Genomic DNA, 15,392 nt, shown 5'->3' with positions numbered 1-15,392 from the left:
TATTGCTCTGTAAATACTTGCTAATAAAGGTAATTTGCTTTCCACAAGTCTGAACAATCCTTATGAGCCAATAATTCCCACGTGTGTTTATGTGCATTTTCTAGCTACAAGAGTCCATTCACCTTTAGTTATCTCTTAGTTTGTTGTCTGAGGGCTCACTTAAGCTTTCTCCAACTTCCTTTTGGTCTTTAGCTTAAGAGCAAACTTGTTTTACCCATAAAAGTTTAAGTGTTCTTGCAGCCATGTCCATGACTGGTGGGCTCCCTCCCTGCATATCTCAGGGCTCTGTCTTCTCCCTTTAAGCTGAGACCCAGGAAGCACACCAAGGACTGTCAACATGGCCCTGATCCCAGAGAACAAAATCCAAAACTGTGTACACAAGTTCAGTCTGGCCAAGCCATTGTCAAGACACTCGAGGTCAACCTCATTCACTCACCAGTATTGGCTCTTTCTTAGAAAACACACCTGTGCTGACGTCTGCCTTTCCTGACTCATACCAAGAGTCTCTGCCCAGTTGCAAATCTGTGGATTGTAAGCATAAACAATTAGCTTCCTCTTCCTCTAGAAAGATCCCGAGGAGTGGAGAGGGCAGCATTAATTAAAGCTACTGTCTCCTCTTCCATGTCTTTTTGCAGGTGTGTCCTGGATCTGTGACCTCATCAATCAACCTACTGTCAGGGATAGAGTGAGTACCTACTATGTGCCAGGAGGTTGCCCCAAAGAAATAGAGGAGACAAGACCCTGCCCTCAAGGGTCCTAGGTCAGTTCAGCAAATATTTATAGATTGCTCACTTAGGCAAAATGGTATATGATGATATGCCAAAGCCAGAGGTGAATCTTGGCCTGGAGCTTTAAGGTGGGTCTACCAGTTCTCAGCTACTGAAACAGGAGGCCCTAGGATCCCAGGGGATGCTGCAAGTTACTTGGGGTGGAAGGGCCAAGGTAACAGCATCTTGTGCCAAACAGCTAGCTACAGCCAAGCTAAGACAATGCCTGATACAGATGCAGATTCCCGGGGCCGCACTTTCAGAGGTTCTGGTTCACCAGGTCTTAGGGAAGGAGACCAGGAATCTGCATTTTAACTAGAGCCACTGGTGGTTCTGAGGCAGGTGGTCCAAGGACCACACCCAGAGACACTTTCACCTCTGGAGGCCTCTGGAATAAAAATTTCACCCAAACCTCTTAATGAGACAGGAGGGAAGAGGGCAGGGCACAACATGTAAAAGAATGACATAACTAAAAATGGAGTTGCCATGTGATCCAGCAATCCCATTCCTGGGCATATATCCAGACAAAACTATAATTCAAAAAGATACACGCACCCTTATGTTCATAGCAGCACTATTTACAATACCCAAAACATGGAAACAACCTAAATGTCCATCAACAGATAAATGGATAAAGAAGATGTGGTGTATATACATACAATGGAATACTACTCAGCCTTAAAAAAGAATGAAATAATGCCGTTTGCAGCAACATGGATAGGCCTAGAGATTATCATACTATGCGACGTAAGTAAGAAAAAGACAAATACCACCTGATATCCCTTATTTGTGTAATCTAAAATATAACACAAAGGAACATATCTACAAAGCAGAAACAGACTCAGATACAGTAAGTCCCCTACATATGAACCTTCAAGTTGTGAACTTTCAAAGATGTGAACATGCATCTGGTTCCAGCAAGGAACCAGAACCTGTGCCATCTACGTCAGGTGTGAGTGAAACTGCAGCCTGCCCTCCATCTTCTTTCTGAGGCTCCTTCAGCTCTACCATCTCCCACCCCCTCTCCCTCCTCCAGTCAGTAACTCTTCTTGCCTGTTCACTAGATGCCAGCCCCCGGATGCCAGCTGCTGTACTGTACTACTGTACTTTTCAAGGTACCATACTGTAAGATTAAAAATGTTACAGTACTATATAGCCGATTGTGTTAGTTGGGTACCTAGGCTAACTCTGTTGGACTTACGAACAAATTGGACTTATGAACGCACTCTCAGAATGGAACTTGTTCATATGTAGGGGATTTACTGTGTAGAGAACAGGCTTGTGGTTGCCATGGGGGAGGGAAGGATTGGGAGTTTGGGATTAGCAGATGCAAACTAGTATATACGGAATGGATAAACAACAAGATCCTACTGTATAGCACAGGGAACTACATTCAATATCCTGTGATAAACCATAGTGGAAAAGAATATGAAAAAGAATATGTACATGTATAACTGAATTGCTTTGCTGTACAGCAGAAATTAATACAACACTGTAAATCAACTACACTTCAATAACATTTTTTAAAAAATAAAAGAAAAGAATGACATAACTATTGAGAATACAACATAAACTGGTTAAAACCAACTAGCTCCAAGACGGTGGAAGATTCGACTTCCGGTAGACCTTGAGCCTCATTATACGCTTATCGTAATACATTAGCATATGCTAAATGACATCCACTGGCACCGTGACAGTTCCGAGGCTGACCATAAAAGGCCAAAAAGTGGGCAGTGGCCTGATTCCTGGAAGTCCCCGCCCCTTCCCCAAAACTGTTGGGATAATCCTCCCACTCAGCCTATGAAATTCCCCAGCCCGTAAAAACTAACCACTCCATATTTCAGGGCTGCTCTCGCCTTTTGAAATGGGCTGCAGTCTGCCTGTGGAATGTGGATCTCTGCTTTCACTTTACTGTGGCTCACTCTTGAATTCTCTCCCCCTCGAAGCCAAGGACCCTCACTTGGCGTCCGTCCCAGGAACTCGCCTGAGACCTGGGACATGACCATTTTCTTGTTGCAGGAGAGAGAGTGGGGTGGGAAGGATGGGCACATCCCAGGTCATGTCCAAGTCCCTGGGATGGCCTTTGAGTCTGGGTTCTTGGCTTTGCACAGGAAAGAATTCGAGAGCGAGCCATCGGAAAGAGAAAGAAGGTTTATGCAGGGCGAAACACACTCCATAGACAGAGCGTGGGCCATCTCGGAAGGTGAGAGAGGCAAGAAGCCAAGAGAGCGGGGGTACGGGGTTGTCGGTTTTTATAGGGCCGGGTAATTTCATAGGCTCATGAGTAGGAGGTTTGGAGGGGTGGGGATTTCTGGGAATTGGGCCCCACCCACTTGTTGTCCTTCCCTGGTCGGCCTCAGAACTGTCATGGTGCCTGCAGGTGTGTCATTCAGCGTGCTGACTATTACAATGAGCGTATACTGAGGCTCAACGTCTAGTGGAGGTCGACTTGTCCACCATCTTGGACCTAGTTCGCTCCAACCAGCTTATGTCGTGTCGTCGGGCTATGTCATTCTTTTAAAGGTTGTGCCCTGCCCCCTTCCTGTCTCACTCTCAGGCCCCATTTTCCCACAACCTCTTTACAAAGGATATGATATTAATAAATTTACTTCTTACCTATCACTTTGCCTCTTGCTGAATTCCTTCTGTGCCGAGACATAAAGAACCTGAGCTTCATTAAGTCCTGAGACAAGTTGTGCGGTTTCAGTTGGAAGATTGTGTTCGAGTCCCATCTGCAGCGCGGTTTCACTGAGGCTGCAACCGCAGCCACAAAACAAAGGGAGGGATTACTCCTTTTTGACCATAGTCACTAGAGAGTGGATTCACCTGGTAATTCTATACTCTCCACCACTGCAAGGCGTGCTTTCCACCCTTTTGTGGCTAAAAGCTTCTGTTAACTAACAGGGAGGGGCAGTTGATTGTCTCTGATATAATTCCACTAGTTTCTCCCTGCAGAAAATCTAGAGTTTTTGCCCCAGCAGAGGATTCTGCTTAAGGCCTGCTCACCTGGGCCTGGTAATGAAACAGGAGGGAAGGGGTCAGGGCAGAACTTTTAAAACAAGCCGTTGTGGATACACATAAACCGGTTAGAACCAATTAGGCCGAAGATGGCAGAAGGTTCAACTCCCAGTGGACCTTGAGCCTCATTATACCCTCACTGTAATACATTAGCATATGCTGAACGACACACCCACCAGCGCCACGACAGTTCAGAGGCCGACCTTAAAGGCCAAAATATGGGCAGTGGCCCGATTCCTGGAAATCCCTGTCCCTTCCCTGAAATAGTTGGAATAATCCTCCCGCTCATTAGCCTATGAAATTACCCAGCCCATTAAGACTAACCACTCCATATTTCAGGGCCGCTCTTGCCTTTTGAGACAGACTGCATTCTGTCTATGGACTGCGTATCTCTCTAAATAAATCCTCTTCTTACCTATCACTTTGCCTCTCACTGAATTCCTTCTGCACCGAGACATAAAGAACCTGAGCTTCATTAACTCCTGAGACCAGGTGTGCGATTTCAATTAAAAGACAGTGTGTTCCAGGGAGATCAGCTCCTTGCTTTGTGACCACCTAGAGGGGTGGGACAGGGAGGGTGGGAGGGAGACGCAAGAGGGAAGAGATATGGGGATATATGTATATGTATAGCTGATTCACTTTGTTATAAAGCAGAAACTAACACGCCATTGTAAAGCAATTATACTCCAATAAAGATGTTAAAAAATTAAAAAAAAAACAAAAAAGACAGTGTGTTCAAGTCCCAGCCCATGGGTTCAAGTCCCAATCTGGGTTTTCGCCGGGTTCGAGTCCCACCTGAGTTGTGTGGTTTCAGCAATAGCTACCTGAGCGGTGGTAGAGCTCAAGAAATCTCTGTGAGCTCATCAGAGGGGGCTCTCTGGAGGAGGCGGATAGAAAGGGACAGATCAGGAATTCCAGGCTGGGGAAAACAGCAGGAAAGAAGATCCTGAGGTGGGAGTGACCCTCATTACCTGTGCAGGCTCCAAGGTCAGGCAGCACACACAGGAGGCCCCTGGCTGTGGGGCAGGAAGAGGACAGTAACAGGGGGGTTGGGGTTCGAAGAACTAATCCCTCTGCAGCCTGAGGAGGAAGGGGAGGAGGGTGGCTTCTAGCGATGTCCACGCCCTCAGGTGTCCGCTTGCAGTCCAGGCACTGGCTCCCCTGAGGGCCGGCCTGGGGGAGGGGCAGCATCGGGAGGTTCTCACGGGGAATTCAGGCACAGATACAGGCAGGGGGCAGTTGAGGTGGAGAGGGCGGAACCTGGAAAGGTGGGGTGTGGTTACCAAAGTCACACACCGAAGAGTGCCTGCAAGTTCTTAAGCCCTGAGACAGTGAGGGATGGGTGTCAGGACAAGCAGAGGTCAGTCAGCGGATTAGCAGCTAAGGCAGGCCCCGGCTGGGATGCACTCACACCTGGAACAATTAGAGAAAAGGGAGCCTAAGGTGACAAAAAAAATTGGTGAGTGTCGCCTAAGGCAGATGGCTACCTCCAGCTGGACAAATTCCCATGGACCACTATAGTTTCTGGAGGTGCCACATTGGATCCCCCCTTCGCCCCTCCCCCATCTCTAAGCCAAAAGTGCACATTATTCCACAGGACACCCAATAAATATCCAATGCTCCCCTAAATTGACTTGAGTTCTCTTGTACCTTGGTAGAGGAGGAACCAGCCTCAGCTGGAATGGGGGTGGAGGTGTCAAGGCCTGTAACCCCAAGTCTGGTCCGGTTTTCCATTAACAGTATCATTAAGGCAAATGTGTCTGAATGGGATCCTGAGAACTTACCCAAAGGTTAATATCACAAGACTGATGCTGAGCTCGAAGCTCTGAAATGCATTTGTGCTCAGGGAAGATGTTTGCTAATGTTTGGTTTTTAGTGCCCCTGGAGCTGGTACACATCAGTGAGGCCTGGGGATAATGAATAACAGCACAGACAATAAATTTTAAAGCAAACAAAGTAAAAACTCCAAGAATGCTAATGCAGACCAGTGCTGTGATATGGCGTGTGTTACTAAGACAGCAATGATGAGTGAGCAGATTCTATTATCTATCTGCTCCTTAGAAGCCGTAGGCGGTCAACTCTTGATTATCTTAGTTCCTAGGTTGTAAAATTTTCAATACGTCACATTGCAAGGGTGGCACATGGGGCGAGAGCAGGAAGGCAAGGGAGGATGGACTGGAACGGGGGAAGGGGAACGGTGTCTGTGGCGGGGCTGTGGGCTTTCCACCAAAACCCATCTCTCTCTCCCTCTTGCTGGGTGAGAGCCAGGCAATATTTTCCAGCCCCTCCTGCAGGTGGGGTGGCCATAAGACTGACTTCCAGGCAATGCAGTGTGCGGAGCTTTTGAGACAGCAGCATGATTCCTTTATGTTCTTGTTTCCCTTTCACGGGCTCAGGGCCCTTGGGGATGATGGAGCCGCAGCTGGAAGAACCCTGGGTCACTGCATCGCCACGTGGCTTAGAGCCACCTGTTGACCTGGAATATAGGCCTGGGATGCTATTTGATCTAGAAATACACTTCTGTCGTATTTGAGCCAATGCATTTGGTGGTCTCGTTGTTGGGCGGTTCAGCCTCCCCTAACTAAAGCAGGGCCAGTCAGCATGCCCACCACAGGAATTCTGCAATGGGAGGGAGGGTCACAGAAACATTGCTTTTCGTGAGAGCTCACTCCTAGGGCTTCTGGGGAAAAGACATAGGGGACACTGGGGCTGGGGATCAAGACCCGGGACACCAGAAGCAGGACCCCTGAGCAAAGCAGGGGATGGCGGGCTGTCCCTCTCCTGAGCGGGGAGGAGGGTCTCAGTGAGCAGGGCTCTACTTGGGCCACACCTGGGGCAGTAGGAGGAGAGACTTTGAGTGTGACCATCATTCAAAATGCTCTCTGGAAATTAGGGTCCATTTCTTCATTGGAAGGACCCAGAGGTTAAACAAACCAGCCAAACAAATCAAACGCAGCAGACTTCCTTTGAGGAGTTTGGTAAGAATGAAAACCCAAGGAAGAGCTGTCAGCTTACAGGTGACTGCAGTACCAATGGCTCAGTGTACCAGGGGCTCCTCTATACATTGGTCCCCCAAGGGCACCACTGTAGAACGTGAACACAGAGACCCTCAGTGGGGTCAGGAGCAGCTGGCCCCAGTGGGGCCCCAAGGGACTGTGTGTAAAGGACCCTGACAGCAGCAGAACCTCGTGGGAAAGGCCTGAGACTCAGGGGCTTGGAAATCTGGGAGACATGCCCTTGAGGTTGAACTCATGCCCTTGATCATGCCCTTGATTGTCTCCTCTAAGACTGTGACCCGGGGAAGTAAAGAGGACATTTAAAAACATGTTAAATCAGTATGTGAATGACATTGCAATGATGCTCATGCGTACGTAGATCTGTAAAGACTGACTCCTTTGGAAAGACATTTTCAAACTGGAGGAAAAAACAAGATAGTTTTCTCCAAAATATTCATTCAATAAATATTTACTTAGGCATTACGAAGACAAACAGGGCCTACCTCCTGCCCCGCTGAACCAGTAAAAAACGAGTGTGATTTTCCAAAGTAGAGGTATGTGTATCAAGAAGACGAAGGAACAATTCAATAAGAAAACAGCATTCAGGAAAGAGAAAGAAATGAAATATGTTAAAATTCAAGAACCTAATAATGTGTGTACAATGAGTTCAGTTATATTCCAGAATTATGCCAAAAATATACTGTAAATCCTATTGACTTTCTAAACGATTTAGCTTGACATAAATGACATCTTTGTGTACACTCAGCAGAAGCTGAATTTTAACTGCTTGTAAAAGCCGTACAATTACTTCCCTGTCCTGGAGAAGGTGCGAACCAGGCCTTGGCATGGAACCCCAGCTTGGTGGGTCTGAGAGCAGATTTGTCTGTGTCCCCGGAGAGTGGGGAAGGACAGAGAGACTGAGAGGTGGGGACAGGAGAGGGGATGGAGAGCTAGACCTTTGTACGTGAGAAATCTCCTCCTCCTGCTGAAAGAATTGCAAATCCCCAGAACAACTTAAGCACTCGCATTAAAACACATAATATCCAAAGTAAAATTAAGTTTAAAATACTATTTACAAAGCTAAACATACTCTTACCATACAACCCAGCAATTGTTCTCCTTGAAAACTTAACTTTCATATAAAAACCTGTACACCGACGTTTATAACAGCTTTATTTATAATTGCCCAAACCTGGAAGCAGCCAAGATGTCCTGCAGTAGGTGAATGGATAAACTGTGGTACCTCCAGACAAAGGAATAGTATTCGGTGATAAAAGAAATGAGCTATCTAACCATGAAAAGACATGGAGGAACCTTAAATGCATACTACTAAGTGAAAGAAGCCAATCTAAAAAGGCTACATGTTGTATAATTCCAACTATTACATGTGACATTCTAGAAAAAGTGAAATTATGGAGAAAATAAAAAGATCAGTGGTTGCCAGGGATTGGGGCAGGAGATGAGAGGTGGGGGACTGGAGGAGAGGGAGGGATAAACAGGTAGAACACAGGGGATTTGGGGGGCAGTGCAACTATTCTGTACGGTACTGTAGTGGTAGATATATATCATTATGCATTTGTCCATGCCATAGAATGTACAACATCAAGAGTGAACCTTAATGTAAACTCTGGATTTTAGTTAATAGTAATGTATCAATATTGGGAATTCCCTGGCTGTCCAGTGGTTAGGACACCGCACTTTCACTGCCGAGGGCCTGGGTTCGATTCCTGGTCAGGGAACTAAGATCCCACAAGCCGCGTGGCATGGCCCCCCAAAAAATAATGTATCCATACTGTTTCATCATTTATAACAAATGTGGCACACTAATGCAAGGTGCTAATAATAGGGGAAACTGAGGCAAGGCGGAAGGATATGGCAGAGCTCTGTATTTGGTGCTAAGGTTGTTCAGTCCTCGGTCCTCTCATTTCAGCTCCCAAGCTGTCAATCTAATAGTTCGAGTGGCTAATCCAGAGCTGTCAGTGCAGCTGACAGCAGTCATCCTGATTATTTCATTTGAGCTAAGGGGGAGTTATCCCTAGTCGGCACTGACCGGCAGGGAGGCGGTGGGAAGCCAGCCCCAGAATTCTGACCTGCCAGGAGAGCCAGGAGGGTTTGCATCCTGGAGCTTGGCCCACTCAGCAGCCCGCCCGCTGGCCGTGGGTTCCTCAGCCTCCTGGCCCTTGCCTCCCCCGGTAGGAGACGAGTGAAGAGAAGCAGGGCTGACAAGGGAGGCTGGATGGTGCAGTGGGGAAGCTCACAGGCTCTGGGGGCAGCCGATCTGGGCTAGAGTCCCAGGTCTCCTCTTACTCATCTGTGAAATGGGGCAATAATAGTACTTACTTTATGGAGCTCATGGAGGGAACAAGTGAGATGTTAGTTATAGGACAAGGAGCACAAAGCCTGGCATGTGAAAAAAAGTTTGATGCATGTTTTATTTATTAAAATAAAATTTATTTTATTATTGGTAATTATAATCAAAAGCATAATTATTATAATAATTAGTATTGTTATTATACTTCCTTTCTCATGGGTTTTGGTAAGGAATACATCAAAGGACAGAATATGTATACTATAAATACCTGCTAGAGGTTGGAGCAGAGCTTACAGACAAGAAATGGCAGCTTTATGATTACAATGTTATTTTGTTGACAGTTGTGACATAGCAAAGGACAAATATAGATGCTCGAAAAACCCATGGGTAAATTCCTGCTGAGCTCTAATCCTGAAGGATGCAGTTCTAAAAAGAAAAAAAGTCCTCCGTTAAAACATTTACTAGAAAATCCCATTTGGGTTTGCATTCTATTATTTGGTCCTGATGGGCTGCCCTGAGGTAGAGTCACCTCCCTCCCTGGCCCGCTTCCACACTCGCTCCAGTGGGAGCAACTTTTATGAGGCGACAGGATAGGACTTCATAGATACGCAGCCCCAAACATAGATGGACTGCCCGGTCTGCGGGAGAGAGATGGCTGCTTTTAGTCTTCATGACGGGGGCCCAGCAGGCCGTCAAAGCCCAGGCAGGGCCTCCAGGCTGAGCGGCTGTCCTGGCCCTTAGCAGACGTGGCCTCCTGCAGACTCTTGCTGGGGGCAGAAGTGACCTCTAGCCTCCGGGCAGCTGGGCCCGGTGTCCTTGATGTTTCTGGCTATGGGTTGTTGGGGTGCAGGAAGCAGAATGGGGGGTGCCCGAGAATAAATTCCTGCTGCTGTGGAGGGCTGCCTGCATGCTCTGCATGCCCTGGGACCCTTTTCAAAAACCTGGTCCAAGAGTGGTAACAGGAGGGAGAGACTCTGGCCTCAGACACAGAAGCTGTCCAGTGGTACATGCACAATAAACATCTCTGGATTTTTCCATCTGGGCAATGCAGGGGGCCCCAGTGTGTGATCTGCGAGCCACACACTGGCTTGGCTTGTACTGTGAACAAACCCTGTGACTGGGCCACCATGTATTTTGCACTTCTGTGGCCGTGATGAAGATTTGCGAAAAACTCTCATGGGGAAAACAGATCCCACCCAAGGGGAACACAGGGGTGCACTGATTTGCATTGGGCAGATAATACCAAGGTCCTTTCCCATCCCCAGCACTTTTGTGACTCTCTGGTGAGCAAAGAGAAGCAAGGGGTTCTTAGTTAACCTGGGAGAGGACAAAGACCAGGTCTGTTTAGAGGCACCACCTCTCTGAATGTCCCTCCCCTGGGGACTGTTCTGGGAACTGTGTGACATGAGCTAAACATAAAAGTCGTGGCTAAAGTTTAGGGTGTTTATAATGCGCCAGGAGCCATAGCAACCTCTGCAGTAGAAATTAGCAGAGTTAATTTTTAGCAGGTGTGCCTGTACTGACTGGCATTCATTTAATAGGTTAGTGCCAAAGCTGGTTATTAAGTGTTTTCAAAAGCAGCCCTGGGTACTAGCACTGGTCCCCCCATTTTACAGATTAGGAAATTGAGGTTGAGAGAGGGTAGCAGACTTGTCTGAGATCAGACAGCTTGTCCGTGCAGAGCTCTGATGCAAAGTCAGGCTATCTGAGTACAGACCTTGGTGTTTCGCCCTTGCGTCCACTGCATCCAAGCCCCAGAGTAAATACCTGGATCAGCGTGCTGTGTTCCTTGCAGAGACAAGCCTCCCAAACCCTTGCACCCATGCACCCACGCACACATGCACAGAGCAGCAGAGTGGGGTCAGTGAGGCGTAGCTCGCTGTCCTGTGCAGAAATCCCACAGGGGTGGTGGGAGCAGGGCTTCAGAAGTACCAACTCTTCAACAAGAAAAGACCACCAGGCCTAAGGAGGAAGAGGGATACTGCTGGGAAGGAGGGAACCAAGAGAAATGAGGCAAGAGGGTTACCAGGCCCAAGGCTTGTCCTCTTGGGAAAAAAGTCAAGTCTTTGAATCATCTTCCTCTAGGGTCTTGAAGCTGGGATTTCTCCAACACATTCCTCTACATGCTTATTATGTGCAGAGCGCTATGTTAAGTATTTTGCATGTATTATCTCATTTAACCCTAAAACAACTCAGCGTGGGTGAGTTACTACTACTGTGCCCATTTTACAGATCAGGGAAGTGAGGCTGAGAGAAGTTAAAGGACACACCAGATCTGACTGCTGTATAAGTCTGCGATGCCTGTAATCATTATTCTATACTGGTCCCCTTTTAGGGATTTCAAAACTAGAGCATGATGTGGTCTGTGGCTTTCATACATACATATTCTACATTTCCTCAGCACCTGCTATGAACCAGGAACATCTACTCTTTTATTCAACTGATTTGTTAAGCCTTATTACATGCCAAGCCAGGTGCTGGGCAGTCACCGGTGAAGCTCAGCAGTGGTCCCTACCTCACGGGTCTTTCAGTGTTGGGTGAGGCAGGTGGAAGGAGGACGGAGGAAGGAGGAGGGGCAGAAGGCAGTCGGAAAACTGGTTCACACAGATGAGAGTTTCCTGTGAGCCAGACACTGCTTTGGGTGCTAAGTAATATGTCATTTCACCCTCTCAATAGACTGTCAGGTAGATTATTTTTTTTTTCAATTGAATTATAGTTGACTTACAATATTGTTAGTTTCAGGTGTACAGCACAGTGATTCAGTATTTTTGCAGATTATACTCCCTTATAAGTTATTACAAGATAGATAACGGCTACAGTTCCTTGTGCTGTACAGTACATCTTTGTTTCTTACCTATTTTATACATAGCAGTTTGTATCTGTTAATCCCATACCCCCTAATTTGTCCGTCTCACCTTCCCTCTCCCCTTTGGTAACCGCAAGTTTGTTTTTTATATCTGTGAGTCTGTTCTGCTTTGCATATACATTCGTTTGTATCTTTTTTTAGATTCTACATGTAAGTGATATCATGCAGTACTTGTTTTCTCTGACATTTCACTAAGCATAATATTCTCTAGGTCCGTCCACGTTGCTGCAAATGGCAGTATTTCTTTTTTTTTTTTTTTGGGCTGAGTATTATTCCATTGTGTATCTCTATACCACAGCTTCTTAATCCAATCATTTGTTGGTGTGCACTTGAGTTGCCTCCACGTCTTGGTTATTGTAAACAGTGCTGCTATGAACACTGGGGTGCATGTAATGTTTCGAATTAGTGTTTTTGTTTTTTCCAGATACATATCCAGGAGTGGAATTGCTGGATCATATGCTAGTTCTCTATTTAGTTTTTCCAGGAACTTCCATACTGTTTTCCACAGTGACTGCACCGATTTACATTCCTACCAGCAGTGTACGAGGGTTCCGTTAGACTATTCTTATTATCTCCGTTTCATAGATGAGCAAATGGACTTGGAAAAGTTCAGCAATTTGCCCCAAGTCTCATAGCCAGAACACAATGGAGCTGGGTTTTGAACTCAGACATCTGACTCCAAAGCGTGTGCTTTTTATTTGCAGCTTTATATTCCCTGCTGTTCACGTGTATTACACGTGTATTACAGTCCCCAACCTGCAGCCCCACGGAACTGATAGGGAAACCCAGCCTCAGAGGGGAAAACGGGTGGCCCAAGGTCTCTCTGGCTGGAGCAGGGGTCTGAACCCAGGGATTCTGGTGCCAAGTCCAGGGCGTGCTCCGTACTCCACATGGCCTCTCGGTGACACAAACCTGGGGCCAGGAACCAGGAGGTAAGGGCTCCCTCACCCTCCTGGCTGGGCTTCTTCCAAGCACTGGTGAAACGAACAACGTTGTGCCGCTGGACACTGTTCGGCTAATGTGTCGAGGGCTGGCATGGAAGCATCTCCTGAAGCGCTGGAGGAAGCCAGGCAGGCGGAGACTGCGGGCCTGAGGAGCATGCGCAGGGCTGGGTGTCCAGGGAAGCCCCCCGCCCCCACCACCAAAAAAGGGGACTGGAAACCTTTGTGCTCTTCCTCCCGTACTGCACATTCCAGAGCCATACCCTGTGATTTTCACCATTTCTGTATGAGAAGAAAGAGGCTGCTGATTCACAGCGAAAGGAAACAGCATCGGTTCTGAAACTTCCTGTTTATCTGGTATCTGCAACGATATGTGTGTTATGCAAATATCGTTACTCCTGAAAAATGCAGGCGTGTACACACACACACACACACACACACACACACACACACACAGACCCTCTGCTCGGCCCTGTGCACTGGGTCTCCTCTGTACCCAGTAAATTGAAAAATGATTCCATTAACACGGTAGCCAGGGTACTGGGGGAACCTGCGGTAGGAATTTATGATCATTAAAATAGCAGCTTTTGCATTTGGTTCAGAGCTTAGCAGATGTTCCTACCAGGTAAGCCCTTGCTCTGGCTCCTGGCCCTGCGCTAGTTTGGTTTCTACCTGGCAGAGCCTGGGAGTTAGGGATCCCTTATGAGGGAAGCAGATGTGTGAAGGGATCTCATACAGGCCTTGGGCTCCACTCCAGCCCAGGAACTCCACTTCCTCAGGGCCCAGCTTTTTCCTGCTGGGCTCCTGGAATGCGTGCAGACCACTCCTAAGCCCACAGTGAGTCGAGATAATGACAGACGTTGAAGACTTTCTGTGGGTTCATTGTGACCTTTTTCAGGTCTTTCTTTCTCTCAAAATAAGTTCAGGTCTGAGCCTAAGACGGCAACTTGCTGAGATGGTCTGTGCTCCCAGGGAGGGAGGACCTCTGGCTCGGCCCGAGACCCAACCTGTGCCGCCAGCTGCTGGCTGCCTCTGCACCGGGATGCTTTTTAAAACGCTGAATGTAAGCTTCAGTTTTAATAGGTGAAAGTGAAAATGACATGTGACTTCCAGAAAATTTTCAGAGATTCAAAAGAATTGTTCTTTGTAATGAGTTAAATAGCACTCTTAAACGGCTGAATGCTTTTCTCGTATTCACAGTTGCCTGAATTAGGGGAAACATATAAATTGCTGCCAGAGAAAATCTGGTTAGCTATAAATTTAAAAGAAATTTATTTTCACTCTACTCTCTTCCTGCCCCCACCCAGAACCCTCACCTGGGCAGTGGGAGGGTGGCCTTTCCTCCCCCCGTTTAGAAAGTAACGAAGCTGAGCTTCCAGGGAGAGCGTGCGTCACTGGCTCAGAGCTGGATCCTCAGATTCTAGGCCAGTGCTCACCCCGTTACAAAAGGGAGTGGCCCCATGGCAGGAGTGTGGGCTGGGACAGGTCAAACAGACGGCACTACTTGGTTCTGCTATTTACCAGCTGTGGGACCTTGCCAAGCCTCAGTTTCCTCACCTGTAGAACGGGGTTATCATGGGGATGACAAGAGGCATATGGATATAAAATATGCCTGGGGCTGGTCCGGGACCTGGTGCCCAGGTCAGGGTCGATCAGGGAGGTGTCATGAGGACCACCTGCTATGGAGATGCCCGTTGCTCTTTATTAGGGTCTCAGTCACTGCAACAGGTCACATGGGACCAGAAAGATCTTCAAAGAATGTCTCTAAAATCTGTCTAAAATCTGTCTTTGCTTTTAGGGAGAAAAAGCGTGGGATGAATAGTGAAAACTTTTGTGAGAAAGATTCTCTCCACCCCTTGAGAGGGGCCAGTGTCAGTTTTTACACTTATCTGTGAACTTGACCCGCTGTGTCTTTGCCGGCTCAGGCTCTGAGGAAATGAGAGGTCAGCCTGTACTTCTCCACACCTGCAGATACGAGACAGGTCCAGAGAAAAATGGAAACAAATGCTCTAGTGCCTAACCCCCATGAGGCAACCAAAGACCCAGATCCAGCCCATCTGGCCACCGAGCACTCACTGTGCACCTGCTGAATGCCTGGTGTGCTGTCGAGTATTGTCACCCTAGAATAATAGCTGTGTCCCTACTGCACACCAGATGCCGGGCTGGGTGCTTTGCAAACGGGGTTTCATTTAACCCTCCCAGGAGCCTCTCAAGTAGGCATTAGTGTCCTCACTTCTCAGGGAGGCACAGAGAAGTTAATTCCCGTGCCCAGCAGGTTGGACTTGAACGCAGGCCTGTCAGCTGCAGTCTGTGCTTTTGCCAGCTCCACTCTGGAGTAGTGTAACACACACCCTCCAGCCGGCAGGAATTAAGAAGCAGGAGATGAAACACACAGCCCCATACTCTGAGATAAGGATACAGAGGCCAAAGAGCCCAGAGGAGAACACAGACAAAGGAGGAGAAGGAGGTGGAGAGGGGATGGGATGGGAGTGT

General features: G+C 47.6%; 1 long non-coding RNA gene across 1 annotated transcript in view; it reads right to left on the bottom strand.

Annotated features, from left to right (window-relative positions):
• Positions 1-8,999: 8,999 nt before the first annotated feature.
• LOC114487848 (uncharacterized) overlaps positions 9,000-15,392 on the bottom strand; it is a 30,830-nt gene continuing 24,437 nt past the window's right edge. Inside the window, exon 5 of the long non-coding RNA XR_003683326.2 lies at positions 9,000-14,864. This is a non-coding gene — a long non-coding RNA (uncharacterized lncRNA). The remainder of the gene's footprint in view (positions 14,865-15,392) is intronic.

The sequence above is a fragment of the Physeter macrocephalus genome, chromosome 15, assembly GCF_002837175.3.
Source record: "Physeter macrocephalus isolate SW-GA chromosome 15, ASM283717v5, whole genome shotgun sequence".
In the NCBI taxonomy this organism is placed as follows: Eukaryota; Metazoa; Chordata; class Mammalia; order Artiodactyla; family Physeteridae; genus Physeter; species Physeter macrocephalus.
The sequence above is the reverse complement of the archived record's forward strand: the minus strand, read 5'-3'. Positions and strand labels throughout refer to the sequence as shown.